This window comes from Sebastes fasciatus, chromosome 15 (genome assembly GCF_043250625.1).
Source record: "Sebastes fasciatus isolate fSebFas1 chromosome 15, fSebFas1.pri, whole genome shotgun sequence".
In the NCBI taxonomy this organism is placed as follows: Eukaryota; Metazoa; Chordata; class Actinopteri; order Perciformes; family Sebastidae; genus Sebastes; species Sebastes fasciatus.
In genome coordinates, this window is record NC_133809.1 from 32,209,823 (window position 1) to 32,216,935 (window position 7,113).

Below are 7,113 nucleotides of genomic sequence, written 5' to 3' on the forward strand. Positions count from 1 at the left end.
GAGTTCATGGAGAAATGGGTGAAAAAATTATCCTGGCAACAGGCGCTCCGATAGTTCTCTGGTAGAGTGGACGCCATATACCGGCCCAGGGTTCAGATCCGACCCGCGGCACTTTGCTGCAAAAAAGCCCCAAAAAATTATAATAAAAAAAAAAAAATGATCATAGCAAAACTTTTTTTTCACGTGTTCTAAAGTCATAAACACAGGAAAAACACAATTTCGGTTAGACTTGGAAAATACTTAGCCAGATTTATTTTTTCTCACTTGTATCTCTGGTCTTCCGTACATGGCTCTAGGGCGGTCACTGTATTTAGGTCTCATTAGCAAATGCTAACACATTAAACGACTAAGATGATGGTAAACATTATACCAATTTAACATGAGCACTTTAGCATTGTCATTATGAGCATGTTAGCATGCTGACATTAGCCTCACAGAGCTGCTAGCATGACTGTAGACTCTTGCGGTGTGTTCCAATCCGCGTACTTCTGTACTTACACTCACTATTTTGAGTGCATAAGTGCGTTCCAATTGGGAAGTACGGCAAAATGCAGTGCACTCAAAGTACCCGGATGTTGTACTCAAAACGGTCAGATGGTTGAGTGTGGAACGCTGGACACTTTCCACACTCATTTGCCTCCATCTTGGCTACGTAGTGGAAGGGGCGGAGCCACGACCACTATTCAAACATACGTAGATAACAGAATAAAACAATACAATACGTAAACATACCGGTGCATTTTCAGCCAACAGGAGGACACATCGTAGGCGTAGGCGACCACGTTGGAAACGTAATTTCCACTCTGCTTTAATTTTTTTCAGAAGATATTTTGGCGGGTAGCGAGCCGCGGTCAAATGTTGCGATCGTCATTTCCGGTCAGTGCGCCGCAGAGTATTCGATTTGAGACGACCCTACCCCGCTGAAATTTACACACTACTTAAGTCGGTACAGAGTGCACAAAGTGCACTACATTGAAGTGTACTTCTGGAAGTACACACGTAGGCAAAATTGTTGGTACCCTTCCGTTAAAGAAAGAAAAACCCACAATGGTCACTAAAATAACTTGAAACTAACAAAAGTAATAATAAATAAAAATTCACTGAAAATGAACTAATGAAAATCAGACATTGCTTTCGAATTGTGGTTCAACAGAATCATTTTAAAAAACAAACTAATGAAACTGACCTGGACAAAAATGATGGTACCCCTAGAAAAGATGTAAAATAATGTGACCATAGGGACATGTTAAACTAAGGTGTGTCCTGTAAATAGCATCACAGGTGTCTTCAAACTTTTAATCAGTCAGTCTGCCTATTTAAAGGGTGAAAAGTAGTCACTGTGCTGTTTGGTATCATGGTGTGTACCACACTGAACATGGACCACAGAAAGCTAAGGAGAGAGTTGTCTCAGGAGATCAGAAAGAACATTATAGACAAGCATGTTAAAGGTAAAGGCTATAAGACCATCTCCAAGCAGCTTGACGTTCCTGTGACTACAGCTGCACATATTATTCAGAAGTTTAAGGTCCATGGGACTGTAGCCAACCTCCCTGGACGTGGCCGCAAGAGGAAAATTGATGACATATTGAAGAGACGGATAATACGAATGGTAACCAAAGAGCCCAGAACAACTTCCAAAGAGATTAGAGGTGAACTCCAAGGTCAAGGTACATCAGTGTCAGATCGCACCATCCGTCGCTGTTTGAGCCAAAGTAGACTTAATGGAAGACAACCCAGGAGGACACCAAATCATAAAAAAGTGAGACTGGAATTTGCCAAAATGCATATTGACAAGCCACAAAGCTTCTGGGAGAATGTCCTTTGGACAGATGAGACAAAACTGGAGCTTTTTGGCAAGTCACATCAGCTCTATGTTCACAGACGCAAAAATGAAGCATACAAAGAAAAGAACACTGTACCTAATGTGAAACATGGAGGAGGCTAGGTTATGTTCTGGGGCTGCTTTGTTGCATCTGGCACAGGGTGTCTTGAATCTGTGCAGGGTACAATGAAATCTGAAGACTATCAAGGCAATCTGGAGCGAAATGTGCTGTCCAGTGTCAGAAAGCTTGGTCTCAGTTGCAGGTCATGGGTCCTCCAACAGGATAATGACCCAAAACACAAAGCTAAAAACACCCAAGAATGGCTAAGAACTAAATATTGGACTATTCTGAAGTGGCCTTCTATGAGCCCGGATCTAAATCCTATTGAACATCTGTGGAAGGAGCTGAAACATGCAGTCTGGAGAAGGCACCCTTCAAACCTGAGACAGCTGGAGCAGTTTGCTCACGAGGAGTGGGCCAAAATACCTGTCGACAGGTGCAGAAGTCTCATTGAGAGTTACAGAAATCGCTTGATTGCAGTGATTGCCTCAAAAGGTTGTGCAACAATATATTAAGTTAAGGGTACCATCATTTTTGTCCAGGCCAGTTTCATTAGTTTGTTTTTTAAAATGATTCTGTTAAACCACAATTCAAAAGCAATGTCTGATTTTCATTAGTTAATTTTCAGTGATTTTTTATTTATTATTACTTTTGTCAGTTTCAAGTTATTTCAGTGACCATTGTGGGTTTTTCTTTCTTTAACGGAACGGTACCAACAATTTTGCCTACGTGTGTACGTGGATTGGAACACATTGTTAGTCTCGTTCTCCTTTGTATGGTTCTCTGCTCTCAGCCAGGTCTTGGACATGAGAGACATCACTATCTAAAGCAAGTGGATCCAAACAGAAAGCAGCTGGGAAGTGTTTGGGGAAAGATATTTGCAAGGTGAGTAATCTGAGGCCGGAGCTGAGAACATTAAGCATGTGAAGTAAAGCCTCTGACTCTTGGTCACGTTTTGTCTGGCACAGAAACCCATAAACTGTTTAATACCTTGTCTTGTGGCTAATCATTTATGCTCTGGAATTAGTTGCTTTCAGATAAATACTAAAACACATTTGTGTTGATCAGGACTGACCATAAACTGTATAGATAGACCAGGTGTCTCCACTTCCTCCCATTGTACTAAAGTGAAGCCACGTCTCATCTCCCCATTTATAGCATCAAATAACTCATTAAAACCAAACTTATCAGAAAAATGAACACTTTATTTGACGTGTACTTTGACTTTTTAGTTTGGCCCATGTCCCATCTGCTAACATGGAGGGGCTGGGACTTTATGAGCTATACTGCAGCCAGCCACAAGAGGGCCATCCAGATGTTTTGGCTTCACCTTTGGGGAGCTGTCATGTCGTCCATCTTTATATACAGTCCATGGTACTGTTTCAGAAACTGTCTCAAAAATAATACAAGCTTCCTCCCGTTTATCTGTTTCCACCCCCATACTTTCTTTCCTCCATCCATGTCCCTCCTCTAGTCCTCTAGACTTCTCCCTGTAGACTCAGCACTGGGCAGTGAGCGGACCGAGGGAGGCTCTGGAAAGAAACCCGGACCAGGAAATGAGGTTTCCAGTGGCTGCACAGATAAAAGCACCTTCATCTTCTGGCCAGGCAGGAAAAGACATTATCACCGTGACAACAAGGAACCTACCTTTAGGTCTATTCCTGCGAGATACAAACATGAATACACACACACATACATGCACTTCCTCTGGGTTATTCTCATATCTGCTGCAGAGCTTCCCTTCCCGGCTGCTGTTTGAATGAAACCTTCTCTGTTTATCTTGGAGAAAGATGGACGATCCGATTATGTAAGTAAGGTAGGAGCTGTAGGTGTCTGGAGACAATACGACACAAGAAAACATCAGAGCACAAAGTCAATCGTATTCAACTGAAACAAAAGCCTAGATCTGAAGCTCCATCCAGCACTTTTCAGGTCTTGAAGCAGACTCCAGAAAAGAGGCAGAGGATTGTGGCTTTCAGGGTTTGGACAGGACACGCAAGCCAGCAGCTGCACAAGCCTGGCTACCCAGCGAGACTCTCACTTCCCACTCGTCACGTAGCCTACTGGAATTTCATTTAGTCAATTGGCTCTCCACGTTGCACCTCTCACTGGCCAAGGTGGGGAATTCTTTCCCCTCGCTAGTGGAACGTCATTCTCATTTCCAGAGCGAGGCGGATGAAAGAGAGAGAAGTGATGTCCCGCTGGGGGAAAATAGGTTTGGCATCCCGGGACTCAAAGGACTGCAGCAATGGCTTGTCTCCCCCAGTAGTTGTGGTATGTCATGAGATGGCTTCCTGCTAGTGTTTTTGGCACTGATACCAGTCAAGTCCACTGAGTTTATACTGCAGGTGTTTGCACAGGCAGTTGCTGTATGTGTAAAAGGGCTTGGGAAGGTGACTGTCTTACCTGCTTGGAATCACAAGAGATGCACTAGCAAACTCAGCAATATAATATTTTACTATGAGTTAGTTTGAATTACACTGTATCTTTACTTCATGTCATTTACAGGATATGAGATAGTGGAGCTTGGATGTAAAGTTTGATGGTGACACAAGAGGAAAGCTGAACAATTGTCCAAAGTTGAAAGGCTTCATCCTTGGGAGTGCCATTTCCTTAAAGGCCTTTACACTTTGGGGACGTGATGAATAAACCACACAAAGATATGAAATACTTGCATGCTAATATTATATGCTTAGGGCTTTTATTGTGAAAGGTAAAAGCAGAAGGATTAGATCTGGTCTGCGCTGCCTTTGCCAAGGTTGAAAGGAGTAATAAAGTTTGCTATCCTGGTTTGTAGGGGTGTAACGATTCATCTACTACATCGATGTATCGATATAAAATCAATTTGAAACGCAAAAATCGATTGTATCGATATTAAGGATTTGCACCATGTATTTAAGGACGACAACGTTATATCAAAGTGTTTTTTAGCACTTGTATTAGTAAAGAAATGTTAAATGTAACTCGGGTTCTCCAGACATGCATCAGCTCTGCCATCTGCAGCGCGAGCGCGCATCCATGGTGTGCATGTAGATGTACGGAGCACTGGACTCCTCCTCTCTCACATGGTAACGGCTGGAGGGAGATGAGCAGCGGTCTGCATGAGACGGGGCCGGCTTCACCCACAGGCGCTTTCCCCGTGCGCTGTTGGTTTATCATTCAGAGAAAATGACTTTCCTTTTCCCCGTCATAATATCTACTGTATGTGAACGTAGCATCAGCCTCACGTATCCAGCCGGAGAGCAGACGGTCCGCGAGGCAAAGTATCACAACGGGAGTAAAGTAAAAAGCAAAACAGAAATTCAACTAACGTCAGTCTGAAGTAGTTTTAAAATGTTTTTCCAGATGTTTCCATGTATGAAAAGACCTTAAATGAACCCTGTAGGTGGACTACTGGATTACTATCAGCAGATTATTTAAACAGTGTTTGTATAGGAATGATTCTGTCCCAAGCTGTCTGATCACTATCAGCTGTTTGATCACTATCAGCTGTTTGATCACTATCAGCTGTCTGATCACTATCAGCTGTTTGATCACTATCAGCTGTTTGATCACTATCAGCTGTCTGATCGCTATCAGCTGTCTGATCAGTATCAGCGGTTGAGCACTATCAGCTGTTTGATCACTATCAGCTGTTTGATCACTATCAGCTGTCTGATCACTATCAACTGTTGATCACTATCAGCTGTTTGATCACTATCAGCTGTTTGATCACTATCAGATGTTTGATCACTATCAGCTGGTTGATCACTATCAGCTGGTTGATCACTATCAGCTGTTTGATCACTATCAGCTGTTTGATCACTATCAGCTGTTTGATCACTATCAGCTGTTTGATCACTATCAGCTCGTTGATCACTATCAGCTGTTTGATCTCTGTATTATTGATCTACTGTTTATATTGAAAATGAGGACAGAAGCAGCAGGTTAAACCACTGTTCATTTAACTTAAATAGAAGTTGGTTTATTATATGTAGTGTTAAATATTTAACTGCCTTGTATCTTGAGAACTGAAGCAGCCTGCAGTTGCACTTTTTATTATTTTCTAATAAAAGGTGTATGTATTTGCCATTAATCGTTGTTTACTTGTTTATATCCATAATTAATTTATCCCTGATTCCCTTATAAGAAAAACTTTGAGGAATCCTGACCTGTACTGTCCAGTATCCAGTTATTTATTTCACAGTCACACTGACTGAATTTTTGGCAAAAGAAGTTACTGTATTGATTTCAAATCATTGAATCGTATCGTAACGTATCGCTCTAGATGAGCCAAATATCCTCCTTGAATCGTATCGGAACCATGGAAATCGTATCGTATCGTATCGTATCGTTGTAAAAACGTATCGTTACACCCCTAGTAGTTTGGTATACGGAGCCTCCGTGTTGCTGTTTCATAAATATAGGTGTAACCATGGATGTATAAAGAGAACTGGATACAGCGTTGGAGGTGGGCTCCTGTTCATTCCTATTAGAGTGTCTCAGTGGTGCATGAAGCCAACATGACTCGACTGCCGAGTGATGAAGTACCTGGATCTTCCGTCGATCTTCCTCATCCATTGGGCCCATAGAGCAGGAGCAGTAGCGTTTACATTAACTCCTCCTCCCAGCCCTCTCTTCACTTTCCCAATGTAAGTCTATGGGGAAAAGGCATCACATGACGAACACGGAAGTTGTAATTCCACCGTGGCCACTACGAAAATTTGCTTCAAAGCCCAACGCTCTTCCTGGGGGCTTGGGTGTAACTCAACTTGTTCCGCACAATGTGATTTGTTGATGCCTTTATTCGCGGTCCAAAAGCTCAGAAAAATCGGCCTCATTCGGAAATGATTTTTTGCCGAGTGATATTTGTGTTTTGTGTGAAAGTATTCATGACAAAAACAGCAATACAAATATATTGATGTGGGAATTAATCGCACAGGAAAAAAATGCCCGCGGTGTGTAAAGGCCATAAGCCCTGTGGATCTCTTTTTTTTCTTGTATTTCTAATTCAATATACTCACAAGTACCTCCCACCTTCTGACTTTAGCCCCAGGCACCTAGCCCCCCTCTGTCTCTTCCCCTGGAACCCACATATAATTATCACCTGACTTAGCAGTAGGCTAACCCTATCAGTAGTCGGTGTTCGTGGTGTTACACGGTATTCGTGCATACACCGATTACACACCGTTTATATTACTTTCCCGTCTGTCATTTTGCTTTGTTTTAAATAGAAATTAAACCCATTTAG